The 8,451-nt window shown below is 43.7% G+C and overlaps 1 long non-coding RNA gene across 1 annotated transcript; it reads right to left on the reverse strand.

The window, feature by feature from the left end:
- Positions 1-1,236: 1,236 nt before the first annotated feature.
- Positions 1,237-8,076, reverse strand: LOC149979231 (uncharacterized). Its single transcript, XR_016485151.1, has 2 exons — positions 7,736-8,076; positions 1,237-6,291 (listed from the first exon to the last, which is right to left on the reverse strand). It is a non-coding gene; the product is annotated as an uncharacterized LOC149979231 (long non-coding RNA).
- Positions 8,077-8,451: the final 375 nt, after the last annotated feature.

An 8,451-nucleotide genomic window follows, 5' to 3' on the forward strand; every position in this document is an offset into this window, starting at 1 on the left:
ACCCCACGGTTTACCACACCTAATTTTCTTGACAACATTGTTCATAAAACAGCGCTACCGTGCTACTCTTTTTACAATTGTATACACTCAGTGGAGAAGGTTCTCTCTCTCCATTCACCGCTGCAATTTTGAGGGGCGTTTCTTTAAAACATGCACCCAATCCCCTTGATCCCTTACATAACTAGACCAATCATATGCTTCAATGTAGTTCAGTGTTGTGGCAAGACAGGACAATTAGAGGTTCCGTTAGTGATGTTTAATTGCAGGCGCAGATGCTACGATTTCAAAACGATTTGGAGCACAGTTGAAAAGTTAACACGCTGACTATATGTAACAGGGTTATATTGGTGATTCCCCTTGCCACTTTATTGTTAAGCCAATGGGTTTTTGGTTTGAGTTTGTTTTGCCTTCACCTACTCAACATGGCATCTTATTGGCTGGTTTGCGTAGCTTGCTTACGAGGGGGGGATGTTCCAGTTAGAATCGTCCCAGTGAACAGGCACCAAACCAGCGGTAAGTTGTTGGTTGCAAAGCACTGTACATCAAAAGTGATTTTTATACTCTTGTTAATAATGGGATATGTAGGAGGGTGAGCCGGTCAAGGATCGATTCAGACAAGGTGGTCTATTGTATGACAAGTGACAGTTTAATTATGAGTAAAGATATCTGGTACAACGTATACGGGCCATTTCATTCGGTTCTTAAGGAACCAGCAGAAAAGAAGCCCAGATAACAGAGTGCACATGTCTCATATACAGAACAGAAAGTAGGTTGATTCTAGAAGATCGGGTCTTCGGGTTGGTTCAGGCTGAGGTGTAGTCTTCTTGGATTGGCCCTGTTGGGCCGTCCGTCATCCCTCTGAGTCTTGTTCTTTGCCACACAATGTTCGGCTAGAAAGGAGATTAGGTGTGTGCGCTGGTTTCTGCAAGTCAAGGCTGTCTCTTCCTCCCAATGTGTGGGTGTATGTCTTATCTGTGTGTCCTCGGCAGTTAGTGTGTGTAATGTGTGTGTGCTGTGTGTGTGGGTGTGGGAGCTATCCTGTATGGGACCTAACATGTTTTACTGTGAAAATACGTTGTCTCAGTTATAGCAATGTAATAGCAGTAGGCTGGTCACCTGCATAAGAAATAGCACTTCCTTACAAATCCCTCTCTTCACGTCTCCCCAGAGACGTGACACAACCTAACTAGATCCAGACACAAAAAGAAAACTTTTCCCAGAAGGAAAAGTTTTGTGATTCCCTCTCTTCACATCTCCTAAGAGATGTGACATAAACTAGGCTAACAATTACAAAGTTGAAAATACCTTCATGTTCTCCATTCGATCCCACTATGTACTAGATTGGCTACCAGCCACCTAGGAACTTGCAACCCTCATGTCAAAAGAGAACAACAGCTCATTGAAAAACAGAACAAAAGAAAATGATGTGAAATTTAAGCCCCCCTTTTTGACACCCACTAGGGTGTCACTCATTATCCCTTATTTCAGCAGTCATAGCATTTCATGAAAAGAAAAACAAAACCTAGTAGGCACTCTCAACCTCATCCTCAAATTCGGGCAGGTCATTAGCAAGCAGAGGAAACATCTGGGAAAGGGGGGAAGGGTCAATAGCTCTAGAGATAACCCTAGTGGTGAGGGAACGGATACATGGAATGCAACAGCATCCACAGAGAACCAAAATGGCCGCGAACACCGAAATGGAGACCAAATTGGAGGAGACCAGGGTTTTATATTTACCAAAGGCACTCATCCAGGAGTCCCACATTGAGGTATCAATCCCAGAATGAGATTTCATTTTACCATTAAGAGTCCTCAAACCTTCTAGGGCTACGGTCAAGCTACCATCGGAGGCTGTGTTATTAGGGATGAAAATACAACACTGTTCACCAAACATAGTGCAAGCTCCACCTTTCTCTGCCGGTAGCATATCCACTGCAATGCGATTCTGGAATGTATTCTATCCACATTTTTATTGACAGTGCACCACCAACAAATGGAGGACTCAAACCCAGCTGCCACCTGATCCACCAACTTGTACTCGTCAGGAACTCCCCTTGGGACTCCAATGGCGTCTATGTACGTCGGATCACCACTAGATGGGGTGGTGGCACGCCTGGAACGTCCACTCCAATATTCAGGGTTCACCCTCTGGACCCTAAGGATGAGGTCTCCAGCCTCTGTAGGGTAGATAGAAACAGGCAAAAGGAGAGTAACAAGTGCACAGCTTCCAGTAGTATTGGAGGGTAATTTATCAAACAGGACAGTGTTGCCACACCACCACCCCACATCTGCTCTGGATATTGGCCTGAAACTCCCAACAATGTTGATTGTATCCAGACACCAATTCCCAGGAACCTGTCCCACATTAGTACCGCCTCCCGTCATTTTGACACAGGTGAAATGTGCCCTGGCAACCTTGTTGGAAAACAATGGTTTCCTAGCAGTAGATTTAGTCATGGGATAGACAGCATCCCAGGCAGAGCAATTACAACTGGGGTTATCCGTAGTCATTAATGGGATTAAACATGTTAGAGTCACATCTGTAACAGACTTCTTAAAACACGGTATGATGCAAGCAGCACAACACATCAATAATACAAATACAAGAATTAGGGTCAGAAATCCAGTAACCACCATACCAGTGTACTTACCAAACCAGGCTCCCAACCAAAAGAACAGTCCAGACTCCTCCACCCCCGCCATGGTCCTCATCTCAGCAGATAATGCACCAAGCCCATTAAAGGCCTTAGCTATACCACCATCTGGAGTGGTGTTATTAGGAATATACGTGCAACATTGTTCACCGAACATCTTGCAGACTGTCTGGCAACCCTAGATGTGGCCTCAAGCTGTTCAGACAGACCAGTGAGTGCATCACGGGGGTAATTCACAAAACGCTGTTGATTATAGTAGATATAACTGATCCATGCAGTCTGTCTAGCATCCACTATGGCTGGACCTATAATAGGTAGTAAGTGCCAGAGTCCATCATTCCTACCCAAGGCCTGAAACTCATGAGGAACCCCCACTGGCACTCCCAACAGGTTAGTGTGTATGTCAACTACATCCTCTGTCCATGGAGCACTACATCTATGTCTCCCATGGGATGGAATGTTTTCAGGTCCCCTGGATACAGAACCCAACAGCTGTTCAGAAGTAACATCAACAATGGTCAGTGGAATTATCAAACTGGTCAGAGCACACGTACCTTGCCAGTCTCCTCTAAGAATGGGTCTCAGTACTCTTTTGGGTCCACATATTCACCACACATCAGCCAGACCACTAGTTTGGTTTAGGCCTGTAACTGGCCAAGTGGCATAAATGGTTATGTTACTGCTGCAATCAGCTTCAGGCAATCTCCCATAGTCCATGCCACTACCTGTACCCGTGATGCAACTGTAATTGCCCCCATATGCCTTAACACCCCAAGGGGCCCGATGAGGAGGTACTGTAGGAAACACAAGGCTCAAAGAGGAACAGAGGGTTGAATTGGGCTGAACCTGGTAAAAACCTCTCAGAATACACAACCACCCTTCTCCTTCTCCTTCTCCTATAGCAAATGGGTGTGTAGCCAGAACAAGTCTAGCATGACTACAAATAGTGCAGTCCTTTCTTCTCATGGTTTTAGCTGTGTACCTCATATAAGACAGCCACAAATTGTCCCTACCATCAAAACCAGTCTCAGTGCCTAATTGATCAATAGCTGTGTAGTCTCTAACATTAATTACCTGAATGGGATTTTTAACACAGTGGTGGTAGGTGGCAGGTTCGGTCCAGGGGTGGTAGAGGAGTGTGTCTGGCCCTGGTTCGTCTGGGACCTCTGGTTTTGGCAGCTCCCCAATAGAAAACACATCCATCGTGTCTGTCCCGGTCCTTTGTAGTCCGAGGGTGTAAGTGCCTGCATCAGAGAGCTTAATAGTTTTGATGGTTAGTAGGATTTCATCACCTTTACAAAGTTCAACAGTGCTCCCAGGTTTTCCCCATATGATGGAAAACCTATCCACCTTTGTGGGATCCCCTATGCTATAAGAATACCCTCTTCTCCAATCCTAGAATTGTCCCAAGTTTGTTATCATGTAATCCCCATATGGACACCCTCCCCCATTACACAGGTACACTGACACTCCTGTAAAGCCCCACCCTCTCCCAGAGAACACATCACTAGCAAGAGCCAGACACATCTTCACTTCTATGAACAAAAACAGGGGTGACAGGACAGGGAGGGTTACTTCATTCGAGAGATGGCCCCCGGAATCCTGTTAATTCCAGTTCTCCTCTCGAACACTGTTTATTGTTCGACAGTGTCATGTGTCCTACCCTCCCCCGTGCGATATGAATCCGGGTAGCTCTTTCAGCTAGCTGTCACCAGGAGTCCTTGTATGGTCCCCCCAACAAGCCTCTGGGACTGGATTGAGTGACTTCACCTGTAGTTCACCTGTAATGCATAAAATCCTGGACATACAGGCTTGGTTAACAAACAGTTTCTCATATGTTTTATCTGATTATATCTTTAGTTTCTTATCCAGTTCGCCCCATCCTATCCTAGACCACAATTTACCCATCCCCCTTTTGATACCTGGCTCTGCCCAGGTAACAACCTTACCTACTCTAAATAATGACTTAGGTAAGATTAGTATATTATCCTTCTGTTCTGACATTATCATGTAGGAGCGCCCCTTTCATTTTCCACATGTCCAATTATCCCTTTTGTCTCCACTCAGTAACTGTTATCTACACATTCTGTTATCTTTGCTCGTCCTGGCTCCCTTTTCAAACTTCTCCTCTCTGCTCTCCAACCTTCAAGGTCTCTGCAGTGCAGGGGAGGGCTCTTCTGTCTGCCTTTTCCCCTTATCTGTCTGTAGCTCGTTTTCTCATGTTTCCAAATTTGAACTAAATGTCTCACTGTTTGGCTTTATCTAAACTCATGGATTTTTTTTTTTTAGAAAAACATGTCTATGGTGGCACTTTCTAAAGTCCTTATATAGGTTAATTAAACCCCACTATAATTAATTTACCTTAAAAATAAAAAATAAAAACAAACCGTATTACCCATGACCACAAATTAAATATTCAAATGGCACCCCCTATATACAGGTGTTAAAACCAAACACAAATATCTAAATTTCTTCCCTGCCCTGTTGGCTCAAAATATGTCCCAAATACTTAACATGAGTCTACCATAAATAAAACTTATCCTAGCTAAATTTTCACACCACGTTCATCAGAGAAAATATATTGACACTATAATGTAAATTTCACTGCATTTTTGTATTAAATTACCTTAATATCAGTATTACAAATTACCCTAGATTCTCCATCCAAATGGCTTTCCAATGAGGCTGATCAGACCACAAAGGAAAGTTACAATGGAGGTCATAAGTCATACCACCTTCCCTGTGTTTGATTACCAATTTCAAACCAGTTGTAACTTTAGTTAACGTCAACCTGCTCCGCCACAGGAGTGCCATCTGATGCACTGTCCAGCTAGACCAGTCAGGACCAGTCTCTGCCACTAAATTCTTCCACGTCCATTTATTATACCCCCCTTCTGTCATGTACCACACTGATCTAGACCAACTGATTGCATGAGTACCATAACCGCCACCTGGGCTTCCAATAACACCCCAGGTAAGTATAACAGTGGTAGTAGCGTTAGGCGGGATACACAGAGTAGCTGACCTAATCAATTCTGCAGTACACTCAAAGTCATTATTCTGAACTTGACGTTTAGACAGAACATGCGTATCCGAGAATATTGAAGCATTGGTGATGTTTAGCTGGGTAGTCTGTTCCTGGTCAGTGATTATACGCTGGGCTGCCCATATCATTACTCCCAATGTCAAAACAACATTGACTATAATTAGGACAAACAATGGGCCAGAACAACCCAGTCTTTCCCATGGTCTCCTAGCCCTTCTAGCCCATGGTGCTACTCTAGTGTCCCTATCATCTGAGGATGGGAGTCTCCTCCACATGATCAGACGGGAGGGATGTCAGAATTTGAATTCGAATTGGATGTGAGTAAATCACTTCTTACTTCAGCCAGAGTTCTGGCAGGGGTTGGGGCTGGTGTACAATGTGTCAGGTGGTGCCAAGGTGCGCCTAATTTACCTTTGACCTGGACTGAGTGTGAAGTAACCTCCTTCACTTCGTACGGTCCAGTCCACCTGGGATCAGCCCACTTTCTCTTGTGGACCTTGATCCTTACCCAGTCCCCAACTTTTACCCTTGGTTGTTCCGGGACGTCAGTCAGCTCCCTCTCTGCGACACGGTGTATCTGTTTGGAGAGAGCTGCAGACAATTCCGTCAATTTCTTCACATAGTCAGACATCCCTATTTGGTGCACATCAAGAGGGGGCATATGACCTCCCTCTCTTGGTGGCCCTGGCATTACTCTACCTGTCATTATTTCATGGGGTGAAAGATGTGTCCCTGCACACACTTTAGCTATCTTAGCTTTCAGATTTTGATTACAGCGTTCCACAAGGCCCTGCGATTGCGGCCTATACACAGAGCCAAACTTGTGTGTAATGCCAAACCTCTCCTCCACCTGTCTTAGGTGCTGATTTGACGTGTTTTTTTTTTAGAAATATTTTGTACACTCTTTGGATATACTTAGCCCGTCACTGGCTCGTGCCAGTGATGTATTCTTAGGAGACACTATTACTCGTACTCTGTCTTAACTCAGAGCCTCTCCGTCATATATCCAGAATTTTAAACAATAATGTTTTAATGATTAAACACGAGCCCCTAATTCAGGAAATGATTATCAACATAAACTATGTTTTAACAATTTGGATAATAGAGATTTTTTTTTTTTTTTTTTTTAGGAAATACTTTTCTCACAATAATTTTAAATATTGGTAATAATATCAGGGACTTGTGAAACGCCGTTTACATTTAGTCTATAGTCAACACACAAATATTATTACATGGACATAGTTTTAAACACAATTGTTCAATTAGAACATCTTATTCTATGACATCACACATTAGTACATTTATCACATTCATTCTGGCCACAACACAAAGCGGACTTTTCAGTCCAACATATCTTAATCATACATTAATCTATTGTAGACACCTCACCGGACACTACCAGCTATTGGATTTTAACCTCACCGGACACTACCGGCTATTGGTTCTATCTAAAACACTAATTGGATTTATCTTTTGCAGATGAATGATCGAATCATACTCAGATGTTAATGATAAAACTGATCACGCCCTTTTTCAGACGCCCGAACGAATATCACTTATACATAGAATATAATCCTGGTCACATCAATACTCAATAATAGACCACCTTACCAGACACAGCTGGACCGGTCACTAGCCGGACTATCGGTGAAAATCTATCCTAGACTATATTATTTATTCCTTACTGGTGTCTGCCACCAGACCGTTCACAGCCGGACTATCAGAATATTCTATTAATATTAGGTCTACTACTAAATATCCCTTACCGGTGTCTGCCACCGGACCGTTCTCATGCCGGACTATCGGAATATTCTAACTACTACTCATCCCTTACCGGTGTCTGCCACCGGACCGTTCTCATGCCGGACTATCGGGATATTCTAATTACCACATATGTTTACTTCACTGTCAATTTCAAGTCCATTATTTATATAAAATTTACACAAAAATTCTTACCCACACTCGGTACTACTGATCGTAATTTGGTATGACTATTCGACAATATGCAAAGTTTGATAAAACAGGTTTTGCTTACCTTATTTTGTGGTCGACCAGAGATCAGTTTCCCGAGTTGAGCAGAATTGTTGTCCACCCCCGAATGGTTTTCACCTGTCCTCCGGGAACCGTCCTTTCACCAACTCGCCCCCTCACACCCACATCAACCACTCTGGGCTGGGTCGTTAGTAAACCATCCCTCTGCTACCAAGTTTCTGTTAATAATGGGATATGTAGGAGGGTGAGCCGGTCAAGGATCGATTCAGACAAGGTGGTCTATTGTATGACAAGTGACAGTTTAATTATGAGTAAAGATATCTGGTACAACGTATACGGGCCATTTCATTCGGTTCTTAAGGAACCAGCAGAAAAGAAGCCCAGATAACAGAGTGCACATGTCTCATATACAGAACAGAAAGTAGGTTGATTCTAGAAGATCGGGTCTTCGGGTTGGTTCAGGCTGAGGTGTAGTCTTCTTGGATTGGCCCTGTTGGGCCGTCCGTCATCCCTCTGAGTCTTGTTCTTTGCCACACAATGTTCGGCTAGAAAGGAGATTAGGTGTGTGCGCTGGTTTCTGCAAGTCAAGGCTGTCTCTTCCTCCCAATGTGTGGGTGTATGTCTTATCTGTGTGTCCTCGGCAGTTAGTGTGTGTAATGTGTGTGTGCTGTGTGTGTGGGTGTGGGAGCTATCCTGTATGGGACCTAACATGTTTTACTGTGAAAATACGTTGTCTCAGTTATAGCAATGTAATAGCAG

Source organism: Oncorhynchus mykiss, chromosome 12, assembly GCF_057628025.1.
Source record: "Oncorhynchus mykiss isolate SJ-2025 chromosome 12, ASM5762802v1, whole genome shotgun sequence".
Lineage (NCBI taxonomy): Eukaryota > Metazoa > Chordata > Actinopteri > Salmoniformes > Salmonidae > Oncorhynchus > Oncorhynchus mykiss.